Source organism: Dromiciops gliroides, chromosome 3 (assembly GCF_019393635.1).
Source record: "Dromiciops gliroides isolate mDroGli1 chromosome 3, mDroGli1.pri, whole genome shotgun sequence".
NCBI classification, from domain to species: Eukaryota; Metazoa; Chordata; class Mammalia; order Microbiotheria; family Microbiotheriidae; genus Dromiciops; species Dromiciops gliroides.
The window spans coordinates 40,124,080-40,136,174 of NC_057863.1; the positions used below are offsets into that span (position 1 = coordinate 40,124,080).

At 42.0% G+C, this 12,095-nt stretch overlaps 1 protein-coding gene across 2 annotated transcripts in view; it reads left to right on the forward strand.

Moving 5' to 3' along the window:
- Positions 1-12,095, forward strand: part of KCNMB2 (potassium calcium-activated channel subfamily M regulatory beta subunit 2) — a 325,777-nt gene that overhangs the window by 80,383 nt on the left and 233,299 nt on the right. The window lies entirely within an intron of this gene.

The window sequence follows — 12,095 nt, forward strand, 5'->3', positions numbered from 1 at the left end:
CTGGGAATGTTTTTAAGGGGGTATAGAAAAGCAAATGATATAGCTCTCAGCCAAGACTGGACCGTTATTTATGAAAAATCTTTTAATTTGCCTACCCTGGGGAGGCGGGGTGGCAGGGTGAACTGCTCTCCCAGGTGTAGAGTGAACTACTTTGGCCTTAAGCCAGGCATTTTGGTCTCCCTGTAAAACGGCCCCCAAAATGTTGTACTTTTATTATGAAAGCAATATAAAGCTGTTTTTCTGGGGCACTGTAGTCCTGCTTAAACATGTATAAACTGCTTTATTAGAGATTATGGGACTATTGGGACTGAGTGCAGAAGTGATCATTTCTATGATAATGTGAGATGATAATTTCAGAGTGATTCATTGATGGAGATGTTTAAACACTCCACTTAAATCTCATTGCTTTGGGGTGGGTGTAGGAAGTAATAAAAAAGTTTTATACAGAAAATGAGTCTTTTACTGTTTGGAAAAACCTCTTTGGGTGGGTGAGGAACAAACACAGAATCCTTTCAGGCACCATGTAGCATTCTAGGGAATGAAACTCAGCAGGCTTTTAGTGTCTAGGTCACAGGTTCTCAAACTGTGGTCCAATGCCCCCTTGGAGTCCTCAAGACTTTTTCAGGAGGTCCACAAGGTCAAAATTATTTTCAACATATTACCAAGATATTTTAATTTCTAATACAGCAAATATTGATAGAAACGACTCACATCAAGTGTAAACCAAAAATGAGACCAAAAAACTTGAAGAAACTTTTTGAATGTAGAATGATACTCTCCTTCAGCCAATGATTACTGGTCTCACTTTTCAGACATACTCAGTAACATATTGTTTTTGTGGGGCAACGAGGGGTAAGTGACTTGCCCAAGGTTACATAGCTAGTAAGAGTCAAGTGTCTGAGGGTGGATTTGAACTCAGGTCCTCCTGAAGCCAGGGCTGGTGCTTTATCCACTGAGCCACCTAGATGCCCCCCTCAGTTACATATATTGAAGATGTCTGGGAAACAGCCCATGGGGGTGGGAAGAAGCGCTTGCCCACCTATGGAGACATCTAGTTCAGCACCAAAAATAAATGAAAACTTGGGGCAAAATAACAAGAAAATAGGAGAATTGTGAATTAAGTCAGAAGGATCTTGAAAGTCACCACAGATGAGTCATACAGATGGGGAAACTGAGGCACAGAGGAGTTAATGGCTTGCTCAGATGAATGCCACTAGAAAGCATTTGATATCTCTGGATCTAATACCCTACCCACCATCCCATGCTGACTCTTGGATGTCAATAGACCACTGCCTTCAAATATTTGGAGGGCTGGCAAATCAAAAAGGGATTTAATTTTTCCTATTTGGTTTCAGAAAACAGAATAGAGAGAAATGAGGAGGGAGAGGGGGTTGCAAAGAGGCAGATGTAAGGAAAAACTTTCTAACAATTAAGAGTTGTCCAAACTTAGAATGGATTGCTTAGGAGGTAGTGAGTTTCCCCTCAATGGAGGTTTTCAAGCAGTGGCGCAACCATGTGTTGTAGAGTTGGAATCATTCACATATGGGTGCAAACTGATGACCTCTAAAGTCCCATCCTCTTAGGAGAGGCTGGGATTCTCGGATTCTCTGAATCCCATGAAGGGTTTTTTTTTGTCAGTGTTTCCTTTCAATTACAAAGAAACCCTGCAGCCTTTTAAAGGGCATGGCCAAAGTCAGTCTTAGAAGCTGGTACCCTGAGACTCGTAACCTCGGAATTTGCCTCTGGTTTTCCTTTTTAAACTGTGGAAGAGTGGGTGGAGATACCCTCAGGCAGGTAGGTAGGATTCCAAGCAACGCTGGCTTTGGGCGATATTATTCAGGTCTGTGGTGCCTGCCCACTTGTTCTTTGAGTCCCTCACCCAGGATGATGACATCCTATATCACTTAACAAGTCCCCTTAGCAAAGACACCTGGGCTAGAGACCTGTTCTTGAGAACGTTAGTGCTCTCCAGTTACCCCCACTACATATGTCTCTATCACTGAGCTATGAGAGGATCTGATGGTACATCAGTCAATAAGTAAGCATCAATAAACAAGTGAATCCCCCACTGTGTGCCAAGCACTGTGCTAAGCTCTGGGAATATAAAGACAGAAATGAAAGGGTTCCTGTGTTCTAGAAGCTTGAATTGGATCAGGGAAGATTGTGGGAGGTTTTGCGTGTGTGTGTGTGTGTGTACACACACACATATATACATATATACACACATACGTGAATACACACGTATATGTGTGTTTGTGTATACATGTACAAGTAAGCTGATAGGGAGATATTAATGACTGCTGCTTACTTAGTGCCTCCAAGATACTTGGTGTGGGTTTGCCCTCCACATATACAAATTATGACCACTCCACACATTACGCCTTTTGTAAGTTGTTATGTCTCTTGGTTGGGGACACGGGTTGGGGGGGGGGATGGAGGGAGGGGGAGAGAAGACCATATAATAATAGCTAACAATATTAGAGCCTTCTAAAGTTTTCAAAGTTCTTTGAGCCTCATAAAGACAGCTCCTGACATGGTAGATAGAATGCTAGACCTGGAGTTAGGAAAACCTGAGTTTATATCTGGTCTGGGACATTTACTAGCTGTGGAACCAGCTGTTCAATTGTAAAGTGGGGGTGGTGATAGTACCTACCTCCCAAGACTGTTGTAAGGATAAAATGAAATGATTTTTAGACCTACTGCTTAGGACAGTACTTAGATCACAGTAGGCACTATATAAAATACTTATTCCTACTCCTCATAATACTGAGGGAGGTATTATAGGCATTATAAGACCAGGACTATCAAATGACATGCCCAGGGTCACACAGCTAGTAGGTTTCCAAGCAGCATTTGAACCTAGGTCTTTCTGATACCAAGTCCACTGTACTACCATGCTGCTTCCTTATAATCAAGTAATATACTTATAAATGCCTATTGATTTATTTACCAAAATTCACTGACTATGGAATCAGAGACAAAGCTGATATAGATAGATGGATAGATAGATAGATAGATAGATAGATAGATAGATAGATAGATAGATGTATATATTATATATTTGTATAGATATAGATAGGTACATAGATAGATATAGACATAGATATAAATGTGGATGTAGATTATGGAGATGGAGATGGAGATGGAGATAGAGATAGAGATGATAGAGACAGAGATAGAGATAGATAACCACCTCTATATATATTCTCTATATTCTATATTTATATGCTGACCCAAAGGAATGGCGTGATGAAGGGGAGAATTTTAAACATCAGTAACAGGAAAGGAGAAATAGCTTTAGAGCTATTCTTCAGACATCAACTCAGTCTGTGCATCAGTTCTACAAAGATTCTCAAATTGGTGTAAATGCCCAGTGTAATCATTCCATGTGACTCATTCCAGCAGGTGAATACATGCAGAAAGCAGAAAGGCAGAGTGGGAACCAACAACTTCTAAACAGGAAACACCAATGAGGCTTTAGTATAAAAGATAAGCTTTTCCATCTGCTTCCAATGAATAGGAATGCAGGTCCAGTCTGCCATATGCTCACTCAGCCATGGGAACCCTCAGAGCTGGAAAGGACCTAGAAAATTATCTTGCCCAACTGTTTTAGCTTTGGATGAGGCAGCTAAGGGCCAATAAAGTAAAATGATCTAGAAATAGATAGATGGCACAGTGGCTAGAGTGATAGACCTAAGTTCAAATCCTGCCTTAGATATTTATCAGCTGTATGACCCTGGGCAAGTTACTTAACTTTTCTCAGCCTCAATTTTCTCATCTGTAAAATGTAGATGGCAATAATTGTACCTACCTCACAGGATTACTATGTCTCAAATGAGATAATATATGTAATGTACTGTGCAAACCTTGAAGGACCCTATAGGTGTTAGTGACTTAGCTATCCATGGTCACTCAGAAGTTGACAGAGCTTACATTCAGATTCTGTTGTTCTGACCACAAAAAATGCCAATTTTCTTCCCACTAAGCCAATTCCATGGAAGTCTTTTGGAGGTGAACAGAGAAGGTGGAACAGGAAAAAGATGGACAAAAAGTTTGATTCTCAGGAAGAAAGTAGCAGACCCAAACAAATACCTCAGCAGACCTTAGCTTCCTCAGAAGGAGGGAAGGAAGGAAGAAAGGAAGGGAGGAAGGGAGGGAGGGAGGGAGAGAGAGAGAGAGACAGAGACAGAGACAGAGACAGAGACAGAGACAGAGACAGAGACAGAGAGGGAGAGGGAGGAAGGGAGGGAGGAAGGGGAGAGAGAAAGGAATTTCTGTATCCTCTCTTTCCAGAAGCAAGCTGGGCTTCATAGAAATATTTCTGTCAGGGGGCATCTAGGTGGTGCAGTGGATAAAGCACCAGCCCTGGATTCAGGAGGACCTGAGTTCAAATTTGACCTCAGATACTGGACACTTACTAGCTGTGTGACCTTGGGCAAGTCACTTAATCCTCACTGCCTCACAAAAAAAATATATTTCTGTTGAAACTATCTCTCACTAAGTGTAAGATTCAAGTACCATACAAATATTATAGGCTTTTTTCTCTTAAAAAATTAAGATACTTTAATCTCTTCCACTGCCTCCCTCTGAAAACCATCTGGGCTTTCTACCAGCTCTTCCTAAGCAGGCTTCCAGCCTGTTACCTGGACCAGGTTCAGGAGCAGTCAATTATATAATTAAGGGACTTTTCCCTTGGGCTCAAGTCAAGCATTAAATAATTATTAGCTTGGAGTTGTTATTGTTTTAATCAGGTCCCATCTCCTAGAAAAGGTTCTCTAGATAAAGGGAAGGGCAGGGGGAAATAGGAAGAAATATATTGAATGTGAAAACTCCTTTGACATCTCACCTATTTGGATTTGGTACCAATGGTTTCAGTGACAAAGATTTCATTCATCCTTCCGTGCTCCAGTAAGAAACGTGTGTGTGTGTGTGTGTGTGTGTGTGTGTGTGTGTGTGTGTGTGTGTTTAGACCCAAGAGTCCAAAGGGGGCATACAGTGAGCTCTGTGGAAAAAGCCAAGTTGTGCCAGTTACACCCACCTAACTGAACCCCTTCCATATTCAAAAACCTCAGACTGAGTGTATCACTGCCTGGGTCCATGAGCCACTTCCCCAGTTACCAAAGGGCAAAAGTAGGAATGCAGGATAATAATAATGATAGCCCCCCCACACCCAATCTGTTATAGTATCCAAGCCCAACTAAACACGGCTTATATCTGCAGCCAGAGCATCTGGACCCAAGAGTGAGCACAGAAACTTATTCAGAGTATGAGCAAGCCAGGTCACTCAGTAAGCATCCAATAAATACTTGTTGATTCATGGATGAAAGGGAAACCTATGAGAGCACCCCCCCCTTGGTCTCAGATCTCTCCTAATATCCCCTTCCTAGGTCCATTTTGCCTCTCCACAGTAAAAAAAAAATTGAAACCATTAGCCTTAGGCCCAGCACTTCATTGGTGCTTTCTTAAAACTTTTTTTAGCATAATTAGAACATGCAGCTGCCTCCGACTGCCAACAGGATAAGATGAATTCATCTGTCAGAGCAGTGAATTTGTGATCAAGTTACCAAGGATCTGAAGCAGCTTGCACAAGATACTTAGGAGACCAGAGATGCTAACTGAAGGATGCCAGAGGCCTGTCATACTGACATCAAGTGTTTGTGGCATCATGCAGTGATATCATTGAAGCAGCCCAAAACCCTTATCAGAGGAGAAAGTTTTCTATCGAAGAGAAGGGCTCATCCTGGGATAGTCTGGGCAAGTCTAGGGGAGGGGATGAACTGGGAGAAACCTATAAACAAGGGACCTTGTCCGGGAGGGAACCTATAAGAGCTGATGACAAAGGGCATGTGCTTTCCACAATGGGATCCTAGGTTCATTGGATCACAGATCCCAAGCTAGAAGGGACCTTAAAGATCAGCCAGTCTGATTCCTTCATTTTATATATGAGGAGATTGAAGCCCAGAGAAGCTTGAGTTGCTTGAGGATTATGGACCCAGACCTTCCAAGTAAAACAATGGACATCCATTTCCCGTAGCTCTGCATCAATAGAAGTCCCTATGCCTGGTATTTGAAATGCAGCTCATTTTCTGATTTCTACAAGAAAACTTTACAGAGCCCCCTAGCTGCTGGTTCAGGGGCTACATGAGTTGGCTCCAATCTGCCTTTCTATACTTATTTAGTATTATTCCCTTCACTGTCAATCACTCAATCAACAAGCATTTATTATGAGTGCCACTATGTGTCAGGCACTATGCTAGGCACTTGGGAGAGGAATAGAAGTGATGAAACAACCCCTACTCTCAATCAACCCTCTTTTTCATGTGGCCCCAGCTGAAAGTGATTTCTCCCTCCTTAAACTCCCCTGGAGCATTTTATTTTGATCTGTTCCTTGACCCTATCACATTCTACTTAGATATTATTTTGGCATATTTCATATTCCCCATTCAATGAGAGATTTGTCCAGGTACCACATTTGTCCAGGGTACCAACATACAAGGGATCATGACTCCTCCTACAGTGTCCATTGTTTCTACCAGAGATTACTTCATGGTCCTTCACCACCTCAAGCCTGCTTGGGGAATTCAGGCTCTAGATGTTATCCAGGGTGTTTGAGTCTCAAAGGAATCCACTGGGGAGATGTAACCCTACATTCTTGGCAAGCCCCATCTCCACAGTACTATCACCATGCTATCCCTCTTCCAGAGGTGTCTCCCTTTCCCCTCCATAACTACAATGGGAAAGAGTTCCCTCCAGGGGATGGTCCACACCATTTTAATGGAGTCAGACTGTGTCCTGTCCCACAGCTTCCATTCTCTACCTGAGAAATATGCTCTCTCTACACCAGATCTTTTAACTCTGAATGTCACAGTCTTTTCACCACACCATACCTCTTTCCCAAGCTGCTTGCCTGCTTTGTTCCTTGAGGCAACTATCTCAGAGAATCTTTGTTGGTCACATCCACAACCCAGAACCCATTTCCTCCCTAGCTCTTCCAGTTAAAATTCTCTCCTTCTAACTCTCAGTTTGGGTCCCCCCTCCATGTAGCCTTCTTTGATCCACCCAGCTCAAATTGTATTGGGGGACTTTGTCTTGATCTGTTCTTTGACACTATCACATTCTACTTCTATTTTATTTTATTTTGGGATGTTTCATATCCCCTCCATTTGACTTTAAGTTCCTTGAGGGCAGAGTCCAAACCGTTTTCCATCATTATACCCCAACACCAACATGGTGCCTGTACTAGGTTATAAACTCCCTAAGGAAAGAGACTGTGTTTGATCTAAACTTCCTATTTCTACCAGAGCCTTAGAACAGAGTCCTGAGTACAGTAGGTACTTTAAAAATGTTTGGTGAATCCTTGGTTTGAATTCTTGTGAGAATAACTGACATTTATATGAGCTTTCAAGTTTGCAAAAGGCTTCACTTTCTTTAGTTCATTCAAACATCACAACAAGTGGGCAGTAGAGGTATTTTAGCCCTATTTTACAGATGAGCAAAATGAAGCTCATAGTGTTACGTGACTTACCGTAATCATTGAGTGAGAAATTGTCTGACGTGGAATTTGAACTCAAATCTTCCTGACAAGCTCAGCAATTTAAACTAGCATTAAAGCCGAAACTAATGCAAAAAATATTCAGTTCTATTTGATTTGTCAGGGCATGAGGATGAAGGGAAATAAGAAAGGGGATATCACTCTCTTTCTTTAGGGGTGGGCTTAAATAGACCTTGGATTGTTCCTTGTAACACTTATCTGTTCTTCCTATCCTCTCTCTTCCTTGCCTCAAAGTGGTTAGATTGGAACCTATAGTGGTAATTTCCAGATCTGTGCATGTGTTTTTGTGTATATAAAGTGGAAGAATGAGAGGAGAGAGAGAGAGAGAGAGAGAGAGAGAGAGAGAAGGAAGGAAGGAAGGAAGGAAGGAAGGAAGGAAGGAAGGAAGGAAGGAAGGAAGGAAGGAAGGAAGGAAGGAAGGAAGGAAGGAAGGAAGGAAGAAAAGAAAGAAGGGAGGGAGGAACAAAGGAACGAAGGAAGGAGGAAGGAGGGAGGGAGGGGAAGTCAACAGCTTACTGTGTACCAGGCACTAAGCCTTGGAGATACAAATACAAGCAAAAAGAAAAATACGTGACCCCAGGGAGCTTATATTCCAATGTCCAACACTTGACACGTTACAACACACAAAAGAAACCTAAAAAACTAAGGGAGTGGGGAGAGAAAGAAGGTATTGAAGCAGGGGCAAGGTGGCATAGTCTAGAAAATAAGAAGCAGAAGCAGGAGGGCAGTGAAGGTTGGCCTACCTGGGCCTTTTTCCAAAATAGAATTCACAAAGGGAGAAGGGAACCAGCAGAGTGGAAAGATGTTCCAGGCTAAGACTGCAGCTGAGGTATGGTAGCCAAGGTTGGGAAGTCAGAAGCTGAGACAGAAGGATAATCAAGGTTGGTTGGCTTGGTCCACTCCCCAAAATGGTTGGAGAGAAATGGAGACATGGTAGGTGAGATTAGAAGGGGAAAGGGGGGAAATTCTGTTATCCGAACTCCTTTTAGAAAAATTCTTTCCTTCCCTGCTCCCCAGGCCAACCCCCCGCTCTATTGCTCCCATTTTCAAGACAGGAGGGGGTTTGGGTGTTACTATTTTCTAAATTTACTCTAATTTTATGTTTGGTCTCTTTCTAGTCCCCATTTAAAGACAAGGAAAATTTCATTAAACAATGAACATGCAGAACAGAATGCAATATTTTCATCTCTTTTCCCCAAAAGAAATCACACCTCATTACTTCCTGTCTGTGGTCTCCACTCAAGCCCAAAATCACCAGCTATGGGTCCCAAGAGAAGCATATTCAGGGAGAGTGTGGCTTTAACTGCCTCTGAACATACGCCCCCTCAGGGTGTTAAACATGTCACATGCCTCTCATGTGCATGTTTTGTCCCTTTGCTTCCATTTATTCTACCCTGTCTCCCAATAACCCTACATTGAAGAAGAAGGAATTTATCTCCATGTGAATAAAGGAAGTCCACGTGGTGATCTTGTTATTGGACATGGACTAGTGTGTGTGACAGACACAAAGAGCTAAAGGGAGAGAGGGGAGGCAAAAGGCAAGAGGAAGAGTCCCAGAATTACCAAAGTGTTCACAGCAGAACTTATTATGGTAGCAAAGAATTGGAAACAAAGTCATATTGCAGGAGCACAGAATCAAGATTTAGAGCTCAAAGGGAATTTAGAGGCCATTGAGTCAATCCCCTCATTTTATAGAGGAAGAAACTTAGTTAAGTGATTTGTCAAAAGTCATACTGCTAGTAAGCATCTGAGTCAGAATTTGTATCTCAATTCTTTCTGACTCCAAGTAAGGAATCTAACTGGTTTCAATCTCACTACCAGACTGCTAACTTAAGCCTTGACTCACACTGTCTCTCCCTCATCCTCCTCTCCTCTCGGCTTGGAGGGTTGGAGGATGTAGCACTAAATTCCTCCCAATGCCTTCCTTTATAGAGAGCAGAAACTGGATTTTGGGTTCACTCCAGTTTGCATCTGCTGCTCTGACTGGTTTCAACTCTATAGAACAAGATGCCTCAAAGCCAATTATAACCTTGTCTTTTCCCTCTTTCCTGACTTCGTGTGTGTGTGTGTGTGTGTGTGTGTGTGTGTGTGTTGTCTATCCCATTAGATTATAAGCTCCTTGAAGACAGGGACTGTCTTTTCTTTTATTAATTGTTTCCCAAAGCATAGCACAGTGCCTGACATATAGTAAACACTTAATAAATGTTTATTGGATTGGATTGGAATAGTTGAATAAACAGTGTTATATGAATGTAGGTAAAGGGATACAGCACTAGATCTAAAGTGAAGTGAGAAGAACTAGACCTCAGTTCAGATCTTGCCTCATTTAATAGCTGTGTGAACCTAGGAAAGTCACTTACCCTCTGACTTGGTTTTCTCTCCTATAAAATGAAGATAATAATACATAATAACATAATCTAACTTGCCAGGTTGTTTTGAGAATAAAATGAAATATTCATGCAATACTTTGTAAGCCTTAAAACATTATATTAATACTAGCTATTATGACTATGGTCACATAATAAATTGTGAATATGGAAAACTCAGAAAAATGGGAGGACTTATATGAGCTGATGCTGAAGGAAGAAAAAAGAGAATAGCATATACATTAGCTGCAACAGGATAAATGATACAACACTAAAAGTCAGTTGAAATCAGATTAAAGGTGGTGAATAATATTGCTTACAGAAAGCAGATAATGCAATGTGTCTCTCTCCTCAACTCAGTTTCTGATACATTGTAGAACCTTAATAAATGTTTGCTTATGGATTGAATATTTAAGGATTGAATATTTCTTAGAGAGGTGGTGGATTACCGGTGTGGACTCTCCCATACTCTGTCATGTAATCACTGTGTTAGCTTTTTGGTCATTTTTTCTCTGTTAAAAGGGATGACTCTATAGTTGGAGGTGGGAATAGATATATCAGGGAATGACTACAATGGTTTTAAAAGAAGCATCAGCACAACTTTATCTCTTTTTGATGATAACCTGGGCCCTTTTCAGCTCCTAAAGAAGCATTTCCCAGAGCCCAACCTGGTCAGTCTTCAACTCCTCCCAAGGCCAAAACTCATATCTGGCCTCATAAATTGTTTGCCCCGATTTTATGTTTCTCCTTTGACTTTCAATATTTATGGGAGGTCTAGATAGTAATCATGTAGGCAGAGGGTATAGATCAGTCCCTGCTGACAGTGGGTGTGTTCCTGCCCAGCTAAAGTCAGTCTAATTGTCTCAAAAGCCAAGTACTCTACTGTCTGCAGCCTGGCTACATCTCTAGCAATGAATTATCCTAAGTTCTAGGCTCCATGAAGCATCAACAATGTCCATTCAGATCCCCCTCATTCCATGATTTTGTTCAAGTAGCTGACTTCCACATCTGAGGCCACCAAAAATGGCTCCAGGAGGAGAAGGTGAACTTTGATCCTTCTTCTCTGAACTGCTCATCAGGAACAACACAAGACAAAGGCTTCTAAGTGAGCAGAGCCACACCTAGGACTTTTGCACCAGGACATGTGCCATATGCCACATCTATGGCAGCACGAAGGGTTAAGGTGGGAGGGAGGGTTGGGGGGGGGAGAGCTGCAAGATAGAGGGGAGCCTACTCCAGCCTATCTGGTAGCTCTCTATTTTGATGAATATCTGACCCTGGATGATTCACTTAACCCCTCATTGATCTTGGCAACTCTCTAGAATTATAAATAGCAGAGAAGGTGCCAACCTGCATTGGCATAGGGAATTTCTTCATCTGGGACTTCCTTGTATCATGAAATAAAAGGTGCAGTCCCTGTCCTTTTCCCTATTATTACTAACCAGGTGCTAATCTCTGGCATTTCTCCACTAGTGTCAAGGGCAACTTCTAAATTGTGTTCATGTCCAATTCAGCCCCCAGGCCAAAGCCCCAGTCTCTCAGGCCAAGTTATGTCTCTGCAGGTGAGAAACATTTGCTCCCCAGATCCTTTCTTTTTAATGGGATTGTGGTGGTCTGTGATCTTAGCAGTGGGAGAGCCACAGACGTCATGAAGCCTGCACCTCCTCCTTTTAGAGATAAGGAACTTGTACATGTATGAGTTCAGGTGCCAGCTTGCTTTGCTTCTGGCTAGCTGTGTGTCCATGTACAGAAAGAGGAGGGGCGGGTTTAATGACGCCAAGCTCTAATGTTCTGCAGCACTCTCTCCACTGGTGCCAATTGCAGCCCATACACCCTTTTTCTTCCTGGGCAATTATGGTGCTATTTTCAAACTGAAAGATTAGCAACCCTAATTTTAGCTCCGAAACAGGCATGTAGGGCTTCTTAATATTCCATGTATGAGTTCAATAAGCTGGCATTTGTGCAAAGAACCCATGAAAACATCAGGAGCCACAATTAGGGGTCTGGGGGAGGCACGGGTTGTTGAGTGCTTAAATCCATCAATTGACAAGGATTTATTATGTATGGATTCCATTCCAAGAAATGTCCTAGACATTGGGGGTAGGAATATAAAGAATGAAATAAACTCTATTGGCAAGAAGCTCACATTTTATTGGGAGAAATAACAAGTAGATTTT